General features: G+C 39.4%; 1 long non-coding RNA gene across 1 annotated transcript; it reads left to right on the top strand.

The window, feature by feature from the left end:
• Positions 1–422: 422 nt before the first annotated feature.
• LOC122450399 lies at positions 423–13,256 on the top strand. Its single transcript, XR_006272112.1, has 3 exons — positions 423–588; positions 10,648–10,716; positions 13,190–13,256. It is a non-coding gene; the product is annotated as an uncharacterized LOC122450399 (long non-coding RNA).
• Positions 13,257–14,733: the final 1,477 nt, after the last annotated feature.

Below are 14,733 nucleotides of genomic sequence, written 5' to 3'. Positions count from 1 at the left end.
CACACACACACACAAATGAAAGACCACAGCAACAGATTGTCCCTAATGATAGAGACAGTTTTTCCTTTTGGAGAAAAGGATCCAGAATCTTCATTTTCTAGCAATTATCCTTGTGAAGTGCTAAGCCCCTCTGGAGTATTTCAAGTGTGAAGAATCATTTTGCCTACATACTTTGCAGATACCAATGTAAAAACTAAAATGCTGAGCCCCTTGTTAAGAATGAATGATAGTTTTAAGTTGGCAAGAGCAGAGCTTTAAACTCAGAGCAGGACCTCCTAAGCACAAGGTCTGTGTGAAGGCACCAAATTCATGATCAGGAGGCCAGCCCTGAAGAGTCCTCCTCATCTTAGGCATAATCTTTTTCAAATTCCCAAACCATTAAGATTTAAAAGTAAATTATTCTCCACATTTTAGGTCATCATGAAAATGCAAATTAGAACAACAATGAACTAACACCGCATGTCTTCTAGAATGGCCAACGTGCAGAAACTGCCAGCCCCAAGAGCCACTAAGGACGCGGAGCACCAGGAGCTCTCGTTCACTGCCAACAGGAAGGCGGACTGGTGCAGCCTCTTCGGAGAACAGTTTGTCAGTTTCTCTTATTTTTATTTTTAAAATTTATTTATTTATTTTAATTGGAGGCTAATTATTTTGCAATATTGTAGTGGTTTTTGCCATACATTGACATGAATCAGCCATGGGTGTATGTGTGTTCTGCATCCCGATCCCCACTCCCACCTCCCTCCCCATCCCATCCCTCAGGGTCATCCCCGTGCACCAGCCCTGAGCACCTTGTCTCATGCATCAATCTGGACTGGCGATCTGTTCCACATATGATAATACATACGTTTCAATGCTATTCTCTCAAATCATCCCACCCTTGCCTTCCCCCACAGAGTCCAAAAGACTGTTCTATACTTCTATATTGTGTCTCTTTTGCTGTCTCACATATAGGGTCATCTTTACATCTTTCTAAATTCCTTATATATGTGTTAACATACTGTATTGGTGACTTACTTCATTCTGTATAATGGGCTCCAGTTTCATCCACCTAATTAGGACCGATTCAAATGTATTCTTTTTAATAGCAGAGTAATAGTCCATTGTGTGTATGTACCACAGCCTCCTTATCTATTCTTCTGCTGATGGACATCTAGGTTGCTTCCATGTCCTGGCTATTAAAAACAGTGCTGCGATGAACATTGGGGTGCACGTGTCTTTTTCAGATCTGGTTTCCTCGGTGTGTATGCCCAGAAGTGGGATTGCTGGGTCATATGGCAGTTCTATTTCCAGTTTTTTAAGGAATCTCCACACTGATCTCCATAATGGCTGTACCAGTTTGTATTCCCACCAACAGTGTAAGAGGGTTCCCTTTTCTCCACACCCTCTCCAGCATTTATTGTTTGTAGTCTTTTTGAAAGCGACCATTCTGACCGGCATGAGATGGTACCGCATTGTGGTTTTGATTTGCATTTCTCTGATAATGAGTGACATTGAGCATCTTTTCATGTGTTTGTTAGCCATCTGTATGTCTTCTTTGGAGAAATGTCCATTTAGCTCTTTGGCATATTTTTTTTTTTTTTTTTGATTGGGTCTTTTATTTTTCTGGAATTAAGCTGCAGGAGCTGCTTGTATATTTTTGAGATTAATTCTTTGTAAGTTGCTTCATTTGCTATTATTTTCTCCCAATCTGAGGGCTGTCTTTTCACCTTACGTATAGTTTCCTTTGTTGTGCAAAAGCTTTTAAGTTTAATTAGGTCCCATTTGTTTATGTTTGCTTTTATTTCCATTACTCTGGAAGGTGGGTCATAGAGGATCCTGCTGTGATTTATGTTAGAGAGGGTTTGCCTATGTTCTTCTCTAGTAGTTTGATAATTTCTGGTCTTACATTTAGATCTTCAATCCATTTTGAGTTTATTTTTATGGATGTCCATCATGCAATTTTTATCACACTCTCTCCTTCCACCTTCAGAAAGCTTTGGAGTCACTTGTGGAAGATGTCAGTATTATTAAGTGTAAGAATGAGAAGGTATGGTCTCTCTTTATCTCTTAGAAACAAATTACTTGGAAAACCACTCAGCCCATATATGATTGTAAGAAAACCAAGAAATAAAATTTCATCTGGAGGTTTACAGTATACATAAAAGAGAAGCAAGATTAGTGTTGGGTGAGCATAAAATTGGGATGCTTGCCTTTTGCTAGATTTTGCTTCTAGTCAGGCTATGACTTTCAAATTCAAGGTGCACAATAGACGCAGGAAGATACTTATCTCCAAAGAGAAAGGAAGAAAACGACCCCACAGAACTTAACGGAGGTCATGTTGTCCAAGGTCTTGGTGACTGGTTCAATGCCCCAGCCTGTGTTACTTTTTCTGCTCTAATGTCCATGTCAGCAGCTTCCAAGAATGTTAAAATAATTGTTTCTTTATTTGGGGGAACAGATGGGTTTACTTGAGAAGAAATAATAACTCCTACACCCCATGACTTTCCTTAGTAGTTTCCCTAAGTACTTGGTCCCCACAGGAATTATTTTAATTAAAATATTCAATAGGCATGGAGCTATGGATGTATTTATTACAAGAGAACTTGTCCCCTAAGAGTTTCTCGCCAGTACAATCCCCTTCAAGACATCAGTCACCAGACCCTTAAATCCCAATCTGGCTTCATTCAAACTCACTAGAGTGAGAGCAACCCGCTGCCCAGGGCAGCCTTGTTCACTGATGTTAGCACAAGGTGGTCTTCAGGGTCTCAGAGCCGCAGGCCTTTACCTTCACAGTGATGTAGCTGCGGTGCATCAGTCAGGATGACCTTGCATAGCACTGTCTGATAACAAGGGAAATCTTTTCTTAGACTGAGTGATTTGCCGGAGGTTTCACATGCTCCATCTTATTTCATAATCAAACAACTCTGTAAAACCTCAGGGGTGGGTATCACTAACTCCATTAAAAAGATTTAGAAAGTGAGGCTAAGTGAAGAAATTCACTTCAGTTTCTATCTGAAACAAGAAATCTAGAATTGAGGAGTTTTGAGGTTTGTTATGGAGTGCCAAGGAGCCCATTTATGAACCAAGGCACCAGGGAAGTTGCTCAGTCATGTCCGACTCTTTGCGACCCCATGAACTGTAGTCCACCAGGTTCCTCCATCCATGGAATTTTCCAGGCAAGAATACTGGAGTGGGTTGCCATTTCCTTCTCCAGGGGATCTTCCCGACTCAGGGATTGAACCCAGGTCTCCCACATTGCAGGCAAACACTTCACCGTCTGAGCCACCAGGGAAGCCCTTATGAACCAAAAGTGTCAAAAGAATGAGATAATTCAGAAGGTAAAAATTGTGGTTATAAAGTAAATTAACATATAGCATAGTGATTGTAGTTAATAAACCTGTACTGCATATTTGAAAGTTGCTAAGTGAGCAGATCTTAAAAATCCTCATCACAGGGAAAAGAAATTGCAATTACATGTGGGAATGGATGTTAGCTAGTCTTATGATCAATTTGCAGTTCAAACCAGTGTCCAATCATTATGTGGTACACCTGATATGATGCTATATGTCAATTATACCTCAACTTTAAAAAGGTAAATTAAGACTGTGTACAAAGAGGAAGCCATAATCTGCTTCTCCTATTAGGTTACCATGCAATCTCATCTTGTGAAGTTGGAAGCCATAATCTGCTTCTCCTATTAGGTTACCATGCAATCTCATCTTGTGAAGTTGGTTCTTTTAGTGCCATGACTTTGAAATGTAACAGAACCCCATGGTCCTTCCACACCATATCTTCTGCCTGCCTTTTGTCTGTAGAAAGACTATAGCCAAAGAACAAGTTTAATCAGAGAAGTGAGAAAAGGCAGAAACAAAGGAAAACAGTCAAGACCTAATAATAATAATTTAGTCATTAAAAGAAGTCAAGAACCTTTAGTTCCTCCTTAAGTGCTGTAGATAATGTTCTGTTTTGTAGATACTGAAACCTCACTGGGTGGAGGAAGTTAACTGCGTGATGGCCAGGTTGTAGCCAAGACGGAAGCTGCCACAGTTTTGAGAACTGGCCTCAAATAAATGGGAACAAGCTGACCCTGGAACTACAGATTAAGTGCACTTAAGACAATCAAGATGATACATATCAGACTTCTGATGACCGATTTCAAGAGGGCTGTCAGAGCTGACTGGGCTGCTTCTGCATGTAGCTCCCTCCCTCCACCTACACATCCCTGGAAATCCCCATTTAAAGCTCCCGCCCACTGATTATCAGCGGGGAAGTGATCTTCAGACAGGAGTCCACCCTACCACCCCACCCCCACCCCAGCTGACAGCCTCCAAATAAAGCAACCTTTCCTTGCCTTTTTATTGGCTTTAAAGGGGTGAGCAGCCAGATCGCACTTTTGGTAACAACTGTGGGAGAAAAAATATTAGAAAAGGAATTGTGATTGCATCTTCTTAGGGTAGCTTTAGAAAATACTGATGATTACTTTGCATAACATAAGGGATAACAGAAGCCATTCAGTTTTTGTTTTTTTGAACAGTTAGGAAACAAATGTTTTATGTTATCACATGTTTCATACCTAAATATATATTCAGTTCAGTATATTTCAGTTCAATAAGCTTTTATCTTTATATAAAATTATTGGACTTTGACTCTCAAAGTGATAACTGATACAGTGGGTTGAAATTTGCCTCTTGGTTTTCTATTAGTCCACCTATTGTGTGTTTCATATTTTTCCTTTCTTTAGAGTAAGATTACCTAATATTAAATAATTAATTTTGCTTCTTTGTCTCTTATATTGCAATTTTCATCCTTTACTTATTTACTTGTACCTTTATACTTTTATTTTTTCCTCAGTGTTAAAGAGTTGTATATTTTGATTCCGTTTGCTTCCCACCCCTTTTTACTTTATTGTCAAATATTTTGACTCTACTTACAATTAAAACTTTAGAATTTTCAATATTATTTAAAGCAGTTAATATATTTATTTGTAGCACCAACCTATTAGTCTTTCCAGTGCTTTTTCTAATTTCCTATATTTTCATTTTGAAGCTTTTTTTTTTTTTTTTTCTGGAAGAACTTTCTTTGGTATTCCTTTCAGTATAGATTTGCAGGCAACTGGATCTCTCAATTTTATTGTGGGAAGAGGTTTTTACTCTGTTTCGTTTTGAAAGATATGATAACTGGCTATAAAATTCTAGTTTATGAGTTACTAGTCCTTAATACTTTTACAGACATCATTCCAATCACTCCTGAACTTATCATTCATGTTGAGAAATCAGATGTCAGTCCCACTTCTGCAACTTTGAAAGTGTTTGTTTATTCTTTGGCTGATTTTGAAATTAGCTTTTTGACTTTCATTAAATGAAAATATGATGTTGAATCTGTGTAACATGGAAGTATTTTGGGTTTTCTGTTTTTGTTTGTTTTTAAGTTTGACATTTTGACTGAACATTTAAGTGGAAATGCCAAAATGTAATTGGATAAATAATCTAGACCTTAGAACAAAGGTCAGGAGAAGAGGTATGGATTTGGAAGCCATCCATAAATAGATGAGATCCCTGGGGAAGGGCATGACAGCCCATCCAGTGTCCTTGCCTGGAGAATCCCGTGGAGAGAGGAGCGTGGCGGGGTCCGTGGGGCCGCAGAGTCTGCAGTGTGATTGCATCATAGTGCGGTGTTAGCCTCTCCTGTTCAGCAGAGTGGGTCAGCTCCATGGACACACACGCCCCCTGCCTCCTGAGCCTCCTCCCAGCCCCTCCACCCGGCCCTAGGTCATCACCGAGCGCCGGGCTGAGCTCTCTACACTGCACGGCTGCTCCCACCAGCTCGTGTCCACAGGGCCTGTCTATGCCAGTCCTCAGTCAGCTCAGCTCAGCTCAGTCTCTAGTCGTGTCCGACTCTCTGCAACCCCATGGACCGCAGCACACCAGGCCTCCCTGTCCATCACCAACTCCAGGAGTTACTCAGACTCGTGTCCACTGAGTCAGTGATGCCATCCAGCCATCTCATCCTCTGTCACCGCCTTCCCTCCCACCTTTAATCTTTCCCAGCATCAGGGTCCTTTCCAATGAGTCAGTTCTTCACATCAGGTACCCAAAGTATTGCAGCTTTGGCTTCAGCCTCAGTCCTTCCAACAAATATTCAGGACCGATTTCCTTTAGGATGGACTGGTTTGGTCCCCTTGCAGTCCAAGGGACTCTCAAGAGTCTTCTCCAACACCACAGTTCAAAAGCATCAGTTCTTCGGTGCTCAGCTTTATGGTCCAACTCGAATCAAAGCAGGGTCTCCTGCACTGCAGGTGGCTTCCTTACCAACTGAGCTATCAAGGAAGCCATGCCAATCCTACTCTCCCAAATCATCCACCTCCTTCTTCGTCCCTCTGTATCCACAGGCCCATTCTCTATGTCTGCATCTCTACTCCTATCCTGCAAATAGGCTCAGCTGTACCATTTTCCTAGACTCCATATATATGCACTAACATAGGATATTTACCATGGGGTTACTTAAAAGATGCTACTCCATTGTATCCTCTAGCTCATTTGATAAAAAGTTAATAGGAATTCTTTAAAAATTATATTTAGGATTAAAGTTGAGGAACACTGGATTTGTCAAATATAAACTTAACTTTAAAGTCATGTATAAGTTAGTGTCCATGAAAGGATTATACAGCATATTACAAATATTTGAATAAGTAATACCACCTTGAAGAAATACAATTCTGTGGAGCACTTTTTGAGACAGCCAGACTTATTGTGATCCACTTTCTACCATAAACAAACCGTGATATACTGAATCTGTAACATGCTTTTCAGCAGCATAGCATACAGTTTAAACATATTGTTTACGATTTTTGTGGCCTGATTGCTCATGTATACCTGCTGTGTGTCCTTTGCAAGTTACATAACTTCTCCAAATGTGCTTCTTTTCTCATTTTAAAAAAGAATAGCAATAATATCTATATAGGAGTTTTTTTTTGAGTACTATATTAGGTAGTACCTAGCTTCCCAGTGGTAAAGAATTCAATGCAGGAGATGCAAGAGATACAGGTTCAATCCCTGGGTCAGAAAGATCCCCTGGAATAGGAATGGCAAACCTCACTCCAGTATTCTTGCCTGGAAAATTGCAAGGACAGAGGAGCCTGCCAGTTACAGTCTATTGGGTCACAAAGAGCTGGACATAACTGAGTGCACAGAGCATATAACATATGTTCAGTAGCTATGTGTTATATGTTATTATTATTATAATATATGTAATACTATATATGCATATGCAGAGTATATCGTGAGAAAAGCTGGGCTGGAAGAAGCGCAGCCTGGAATCAAGATTGCTGGGAGAAATATCAATAACCTCAGATATGAAGAGGACACCACCCTTATGGCAGAAAGTGAAGAAGAACTAAAGAGCCTCTTGATGAAAGTGAAAGAGGAGAGGGAAAAAGTTGGCTTAAAGCTCAACATTCAGAAAACTAAGATCATGGCATCTGGTCCCATTACTTCATGACAAATAGATGGGGAAACAGTGGAAATAGTGACAGGCTTTCTTTTTTCAGGCTCCAAAATCACTGCAGATGGTGATTGCAGCCATGAAATTAAAAGAGGCTTGCTTCTTGGAAGAAAAGTTATGACCAACCTAGACAGCATATTAAAAAGTAGAGACATTACTTTGGCAACAAAGTCCATCTAGTCAAGGCTATGATTTTTCCAGTGGTCATGTATGGATGTGAGAGTTGAACTATAAAGAAAGGTGAGCACTGAAGAATTGATGCTTTTGAACTGTGGTGTTGGAGAAGACTCTGCAAGGAGATCCCTCCAGTCCATCCTAAAGGAAATCAGTCCTAAATATTCAATGGAAGGACTGATGCTGAAGCTGAAACTCCAATACTTTGGCCACCCGATGCAAAGAATTGACTCATTTGAAAGACCGTGATGCTGGGAAAGATTGAAAGCAGGAGGAGAAGGGGACAACAGAGGATGAGATGGTTGAACAGCATCACCCACTCAACGGACAAGAGTTTCAGTAAACTCTGGGAGCTAGTGATGGACAGGGAAGCCTGGCGTGCTGCAGTCCATGGGGTCACAGAGGGTCAGAGATGACTGAGCGACTGAACTGAACTGAACTGATACATATACATATGTATATATATATGAATTCACACGCATATGTGTGTGTCCTCAGTTACTCAGTCATGTCCGACTCTTTGCAACCCTTTGGACTGTAGCCCACCAGGCTCCTCTGTCCATTGAATTTTCCAGGCAAGAAGACTTGAATGGGTTGCCATTTCCTCCTCCAGAGGATCTTCCCAGCCCAGGGAGTGAACCCACCTCTCTTGTGTCTCCCACATTGGCAGGCAGATTCTTTACCACTGTGCCACCTGAGAAGCCATATACATAGACATTATACTATTAATGAAGACAAAATCAGAGTCATTCTAAGTGCTAATAACTGACATGTACTTCTCTGACCATAATCATCACTTCTTATTTGTAGCATAATAATTTGTGTACATGTTTTATATTCCAGTATTAAGTATAAATGTCTGTATTCTTTGGGGGGAAAATGTTCAACACATTGTATCCTCAAAGAATTCTTTTATTATGAGTCAATGAAAGAATAAGAATAATCTTGTGTGTTGCCAAGGAGTCAATAAATGAATAACAGCAATTATAATAAAATCTTTGAGTGATTATCTCTTTTTTGGCACTGTAATGAGATTAAAAAAAATTGCCTTACAAGTATATTATAATTCAATGATGTATATAGCACTATTAAAGTCAATCTTATACAAGTGTTTGTTAAGGGTTTCATAACGACAAAATGAAGAGTCCTGTATTTAAATCTCAATATGTCTATCTGCAGTTTATATGCTCATGTTTCTCATGCTAGATACTGTCCTCAACACGAACTTAGAAGAAAGATTCTACTACTACCATTTCTGGTAGTAAGAGTAGCAGCTGTTTCTACTAGGGCAAGAACAATAAAAACCAAACACTGGAAGCCTAAGATGGTGATGAATGATACGTACAGAGTCTGAAAAGTCTTGTGTATGAGAATACCATTCAGTCATGACTTGATAGAGTCGACATTAATTACTCAAATATCACAAAGCAAATTCTAGGAATTTCTCCACTGGAGCTTTAAAAACTATTGGCTGTTCAGAATAGTTTTAAATATAACAGGCTCTCCTTGAGAAATGGGATATGGCTTGGCACACAATGATGCAAATTCCCAAATTAGTGGTAACAAAATGTACTCCAGTCTGAAACTAATTGCCAGTCCCAGGGTTTTCTGCTTTAGGTAGGACAAAGTTGAATTATTCTTACCATTTGTCCATGCTGGTCCAGTCATTCCTCCTGATAATTTTTTAATGTTTGGGATGAGCATTTTTGTTTGTTTGTATTTGTTTCTGAATTTTATTCTGGAAAGGACGCTGAAAACAAACTTCCAAGGAACAAGCATTGCTGCCAATGCTGTAGTCCTTCCGGTTTCTTTAGATTCTGCCAACTCCGTTTGAAACTTGACTCCTTACCATAACTCTTCTCTTTGTTTGGGCAATCTTTCCCATGCTACCTCTGTTCATCCTTTATGTATTGACTGAGGTGTTCATTCTCCTGAGAAAAACATTCTGGCCTAACAATTTAAGGTAGATTTTTACTGTTCACTCTCATATGGGCAACTTGTTATAGTTGTAATTTTATATCCTTATTGTGAGTGTCTTCCATGTTTGTTTCCCCAGTTGGCTTAAGCACATGAGACTAAGAACATGTTTGTTTTGCATGGATATGGACATCCAGGGTCATGAGTATGACTAAACTCATTTGGGACCAATACACAGTTGAATGAATTAATAATTCTTACTAATAGTTCAAATGTTTCTGATGAATTAAGTCATGCATTTCTTTCTGGGATCCAGTTGGCTTAGTGTCCCTACACCCCATGTTTATGTCAATATTGGACACTAGAGGTAAAGATGTAACTTGATTTTAGCATTATCATAGAAAATCAATACACATTATATTAATACACTCAAGGTTTCCCTCAACAAGCAGAGCTGGATCCCTACAGACACATTCATCAGTTGTCCTCCAGCAGTGAGATCAGGACCTGTTACTGCCCTCATGGGGGCTTTGTCCCCTGAGAAGTCTGTGGGTGTATAAGCTTCTCTCTCTTCCAGTTTCTACTAGCTCCATTCGGCCTATATTACAGGTAATAGACCAAGTGCTAGAGCCCCTTGACCATTCATTCATTCACATGATTGTCAGTAGTTATCTAACAGATATGATGATATTTCTGCAGAGTTACAGGAAGCTTGGAATAATGACCAAGGCAAATACCTGCCAATCATCATGACTTTGATTATCATGATCACCATTTTCAACACACTACAGGGGTTCTCTTATTTTCTCATGACAGCAGTAGTCTTTTAGGGAAGATATTGTTTGGGGCTGCCTTTCTAGCATCTCCATTTAATAGAGGAATATATAGTGGCTTAAAGCAATTAAGTGACTTATTTAAGAAGATAGATCAGCAGCTCTTACCATACAAGACATGCTAGCTACTTCTCTGCCATTAAGTGTTTTTTCCTCAATCTTTCCATGTTCTGAAGAACTTTTCCCTTTTGATCAAAGGCTGAGAAGAACATCTCAGTAGAATATATCTTTTCTTTTATAGACTGAATTTCGGATTTGAGACTCACATGTGAAAGTGTTGAATTTGCCTGTTCGTTGTCCAAGAAGCCAGGTAAGCCTCCAATCAAATCTGCAACCTGTGTAAATTTGTAGGGTCAGAAGTAACCAGGAAAATATATCAATGCACCTGTTTTCATCTTGATTTATCCATAACTGAATATTGAACATTTTGAATGTTTTTATATGTCTGTGATTTTTAAAAAGAGACTATGTCACAAACACTATGGAAATTCTTAAGAAGGATGTGCATTTATCTTGTAAAAAAGTAAAAGGAATGGAAGGGACTTGAGTCCCTGCTTTGCCATGCAGGGGTTTGTAGAAATTGAAAAGTTATTCAACTCTTCTCACTTTTTGTTTCTTCTTCTGAAGTATGGAAATATTAGCTCCATCATCTAATCCTAAGGTATTTGAGAGTATTGAATTGAATCTTGATTAGAAATTTATTAAAATCTGGAGGGCATATAACACCATTAATGAAAAAGAGAAGAAATAGAGATAAATAAATGGGACCAAGTCTAACAGAACAATCATAAAAATGCACCAAGAGAACAGGTGTAAAAGTCACACCAGAAGGAACAATTTTCATGAGTGAGGGGACTTGGACTCCAGTGATCATTCTTATGGTTTGCTGGCATTAGGCACCCAGTCAGCTTAGTTAATAGTTAATCAGCTTAACTATTAGCTATATTGACCGAAGGGTGAATCAGCATTCACCATTTTATCTCTCTCTCTTGATCCTCTGCACTTCCTGATCAGGGAACATGTTTTTTACGTCATCGTGGCCCTTAGAATTAGCACACAACCTGATATACTGTAAGCACTTGGTACTTGGAGGAGAATGAGTGTTGGATGATTTACTGAAAAAAATTCCAGCACTTTATGAGGCTTATTAACTGATGTTATTTATGTAACTTTTATATGTAGTAATATTTTTTCTTTTCATTCCTTTTCCTTTCTCTTTTTCTTTCTTTCTTTCAAATGAGAAGAGGAATTTGATTATGAACACTGTGGATCTAGTTCTCCTCATTTGGCTGGGATTCAGAAAAATAAAGTATTAGCCAAATTTTCACTAGCTAATCATATGTTTCTTTCCCAAGACCATGCTTTTTACTTGCCACATTACCTGTGAATGATGAACTCAATAATTATCAGTTCATTCATGAATACGCCAATATACTGAGTAACTTTTTGTGCTCAGGACTGGGGCACAAAGTTTAGATTATATATAAAAGATTTGGGGAATATTTTTTGGTGATCAAGAGCTCAGAGTTTGGACTTTCATGGCAGTCCAGTGGTTATAATTTCACATTTTAGCGGAGCGGGTTTGATCCCTGGTCAGGGAGCTATGATTCCATATGCCACATGGCATATGGCCAAAAAACCAGAACAGAAGCAATAGAAGCAACATTGTAACAAATTCAGTAAAGGCTTTGAAAATGATCCATAGTAACAACAATCTTAAAAAAAAGAACTCTGGCTTTGATTCAAAATGATATGACTTCAAATACCAACTCTGCTAACTCACTAGTTTTATGGACCTCCGTGTATAACTCTTTGTCAGTAAGCTTCAGTTTCCCCCTAGGTGAAAAGGGGATAGTATCTCACATAGTTGGGTGATAAATCAATGGAGGTATAGCATGCATGTGGTGCCCTGAAAACAGAAAGTGCTCTGCAGTTTCTAACTATCATAGTTTAATTCATTATTTAAGTTTGTCTGCTTATACAGAATTGATGCTCTATATGGGAGATGAAGTTTAAATTGTTGTCGTTGTCCAGTTGCTCAGTTGTGTCCAGCTCTTTTCAGCCCCTTGGACTGCAGCACACCAGGCTTCCCTGTCCTTCACTGGCTCCCAGAATTTGCTCTAACTCATGTCCATCGAGTCCGTGATGCCATCCAACCATCTCGTCCTCTGTCGTCCCCTTCTCTTCCTGACTTCAATCTTCCCCAGCATCAGGGTCTTCTCTAATCAGTCAGCTCTTTGCATCAGGTGGCCAAAGTATTGGAGCTTTAACTTCAGCATTAGTCCTTCCAATGAAAATTCAGCATTGATTTCCTTTAGGATTGACTTGTTTGATCTCCTTGCTGTCCAAGGGACCTCAAGAGTCTTCTCCAACACCACAGTTCAAAAGCCTCAATTCTTTGGCACTCAGCCTTATTTGTGATCCAACTCTCACGTCCATACATGCTTAAATTAAGATGAACCAAATCATTAAGAGTAACAAAGTGATGAATGGTGCCCTGTAGATTATAACAGAAAGGCTGTGTCTAGAGAGAAGGAGTTTTAGAAGACTTCATGGAAGCTTTGAAATTCATGTTATTCTTTGAAGAATAAATCAGCCTTGTACTAAGGGTACAGGGCATCTTGTGCACTTTTCAATTATATCCTGAACACCCAATGTGGTGGTCCAACCCATAGAAAGACTGCTAAAAAAGTCTATACATGATTCAGAGGCGTTTTATAATTCTTATCTTAACATTAATGTTATCTCACAAACATGCCTGAAATTATTTTTCTCCTCCTTAGGAAAATGCCGGATCGAGACTCACTCCTTCACTTTGTTGAGAAAAGGGATGGTGAAAAGTAAAATGAAATGCTTCCGGTGTACTTCCCCTATCCCTCAACTTATCTTTGCATTGATTAAGGTAAGGTAGAAACCGAGAGGGTGCCTTCTCAGGATGGTAATGCCTCCCAGTGGCCTCCCCACCACCAATAGCAGGAGTAAAGGAGGGGTGAGGCGCTGCGGGCTCTGTCTAGACCGTCGCCCTCACGTCCCACCCCACAGCCTCATGGCCTGGTTTCCCCCCTATGTTGAGACCGAAGGACTCGTCTCACGAGGCTCTTTGTCACTGTGTCACTCACCACGAAGCCGAGGACTCTCAGGTCAGCCCTCAACCCCGTTACATAACAGCCACATCTCTTCATATCCCTTTTTCTAAGCCCAGCAGCCACGCCTGCCCAACTCCTGATCATTCTACTCTTCCTTCTGGAATTTACAGTCAGTCATCAGCATAACCAGCACACACTTCATTTCTCCTCTGGAAGTTCCCTACTTGTCCAACTGAAGCCTGTGTCTTGAGACAGCCGTCTCTGCGATGACAATTTTCTCTTCCACTTTCCTCTTAATGCTGTATTGTTTCATGTTCTTGACTTTATAACATTATCATACTCCCTGATTTTTGTGCTCCAAAGTCTTTCTTTTAGTGGTCTTATTTAATTTTGTGGATTTAATATGATATGAGAAGATTAAATCACTAGCAAGTTGCCAATATAGTTCGAATTAATAAACTCTGATGCAACAAGTCCAACTGTTTACATAACTCTTCTAAGTTAGATGGCCAGAAAGAATCGCAGACTCACCATGACTATTCTGAAATTGTCACTCTGGCTATTTCTTGAACATCTGCTTCTTCTACACCATTCTTTTGTTATTATACAAAAAATGGAGTCATTATTGCTCCTTCTTTCCCTAATGCCTACATTCAACATACTATGAAATCCAATCAGTTCTACTTTTGAAATATATCTATAATTGCTTAACTTCTCCCTGCCTCCCTCAGTACCATCCTGTTCTAAGCCATCATTAACTGTTGTATAGATTAATAAGCTTAATGCAAAGAAAATGGAAATGGGTGACATCATAGTAATCCAGATTTCATTCTTACATGGAAGCTTTCTTTAACCTCACTTACATTTTGGGTCCCTAGATAGAATCTGTCACTATCTTCTAACAGGAAGAATATGTACATTAATTGAATTCTGTTAAATATCAGGCAATAATGTTAGACCAATTTTACAGATGGAGAACCCGAACCTCAGACACTCTAGTTAATACACAAGATGACTCAGAAAATACTTGGCATAGCTGGACTGTGCAAAACTTGAGTAAAACAGGATTATTGTTTGAAAAATTAGAGGAGGATAACGACAGAACACGAGAGTGAAAAGGTTTTGGCAAAGAAGCAAATGCATGAGGGAGCATATAGGATGTTTCCTTTTAGAGTTATCTGGAATTCCTCTACTACAACATCCACCCTTCTAATCAATGCATAGACCAATAACTCTGTCCT

Source organism: Cervus canadensis, chromosome 11 (genome assembly GCF_019320065.1).
Source record: "Cervus canadensis isolate Bull #8, Minnesota chromosome 11, ASM1932006v1, whole genome shotgun sequence".
NCBI classification, from domain to species: domain Eukaryota; kingdom Metazoa; phylum Chordata; class Mammalia; order Artiodactyla; family Cervidae; genus Cervus; species Cervus canadensis.
The sequence above is the reverse complement of the archived record's forward strand: the minus strand, read 5'-3'. Positions and strand labels throughout refer to the sequence as shown.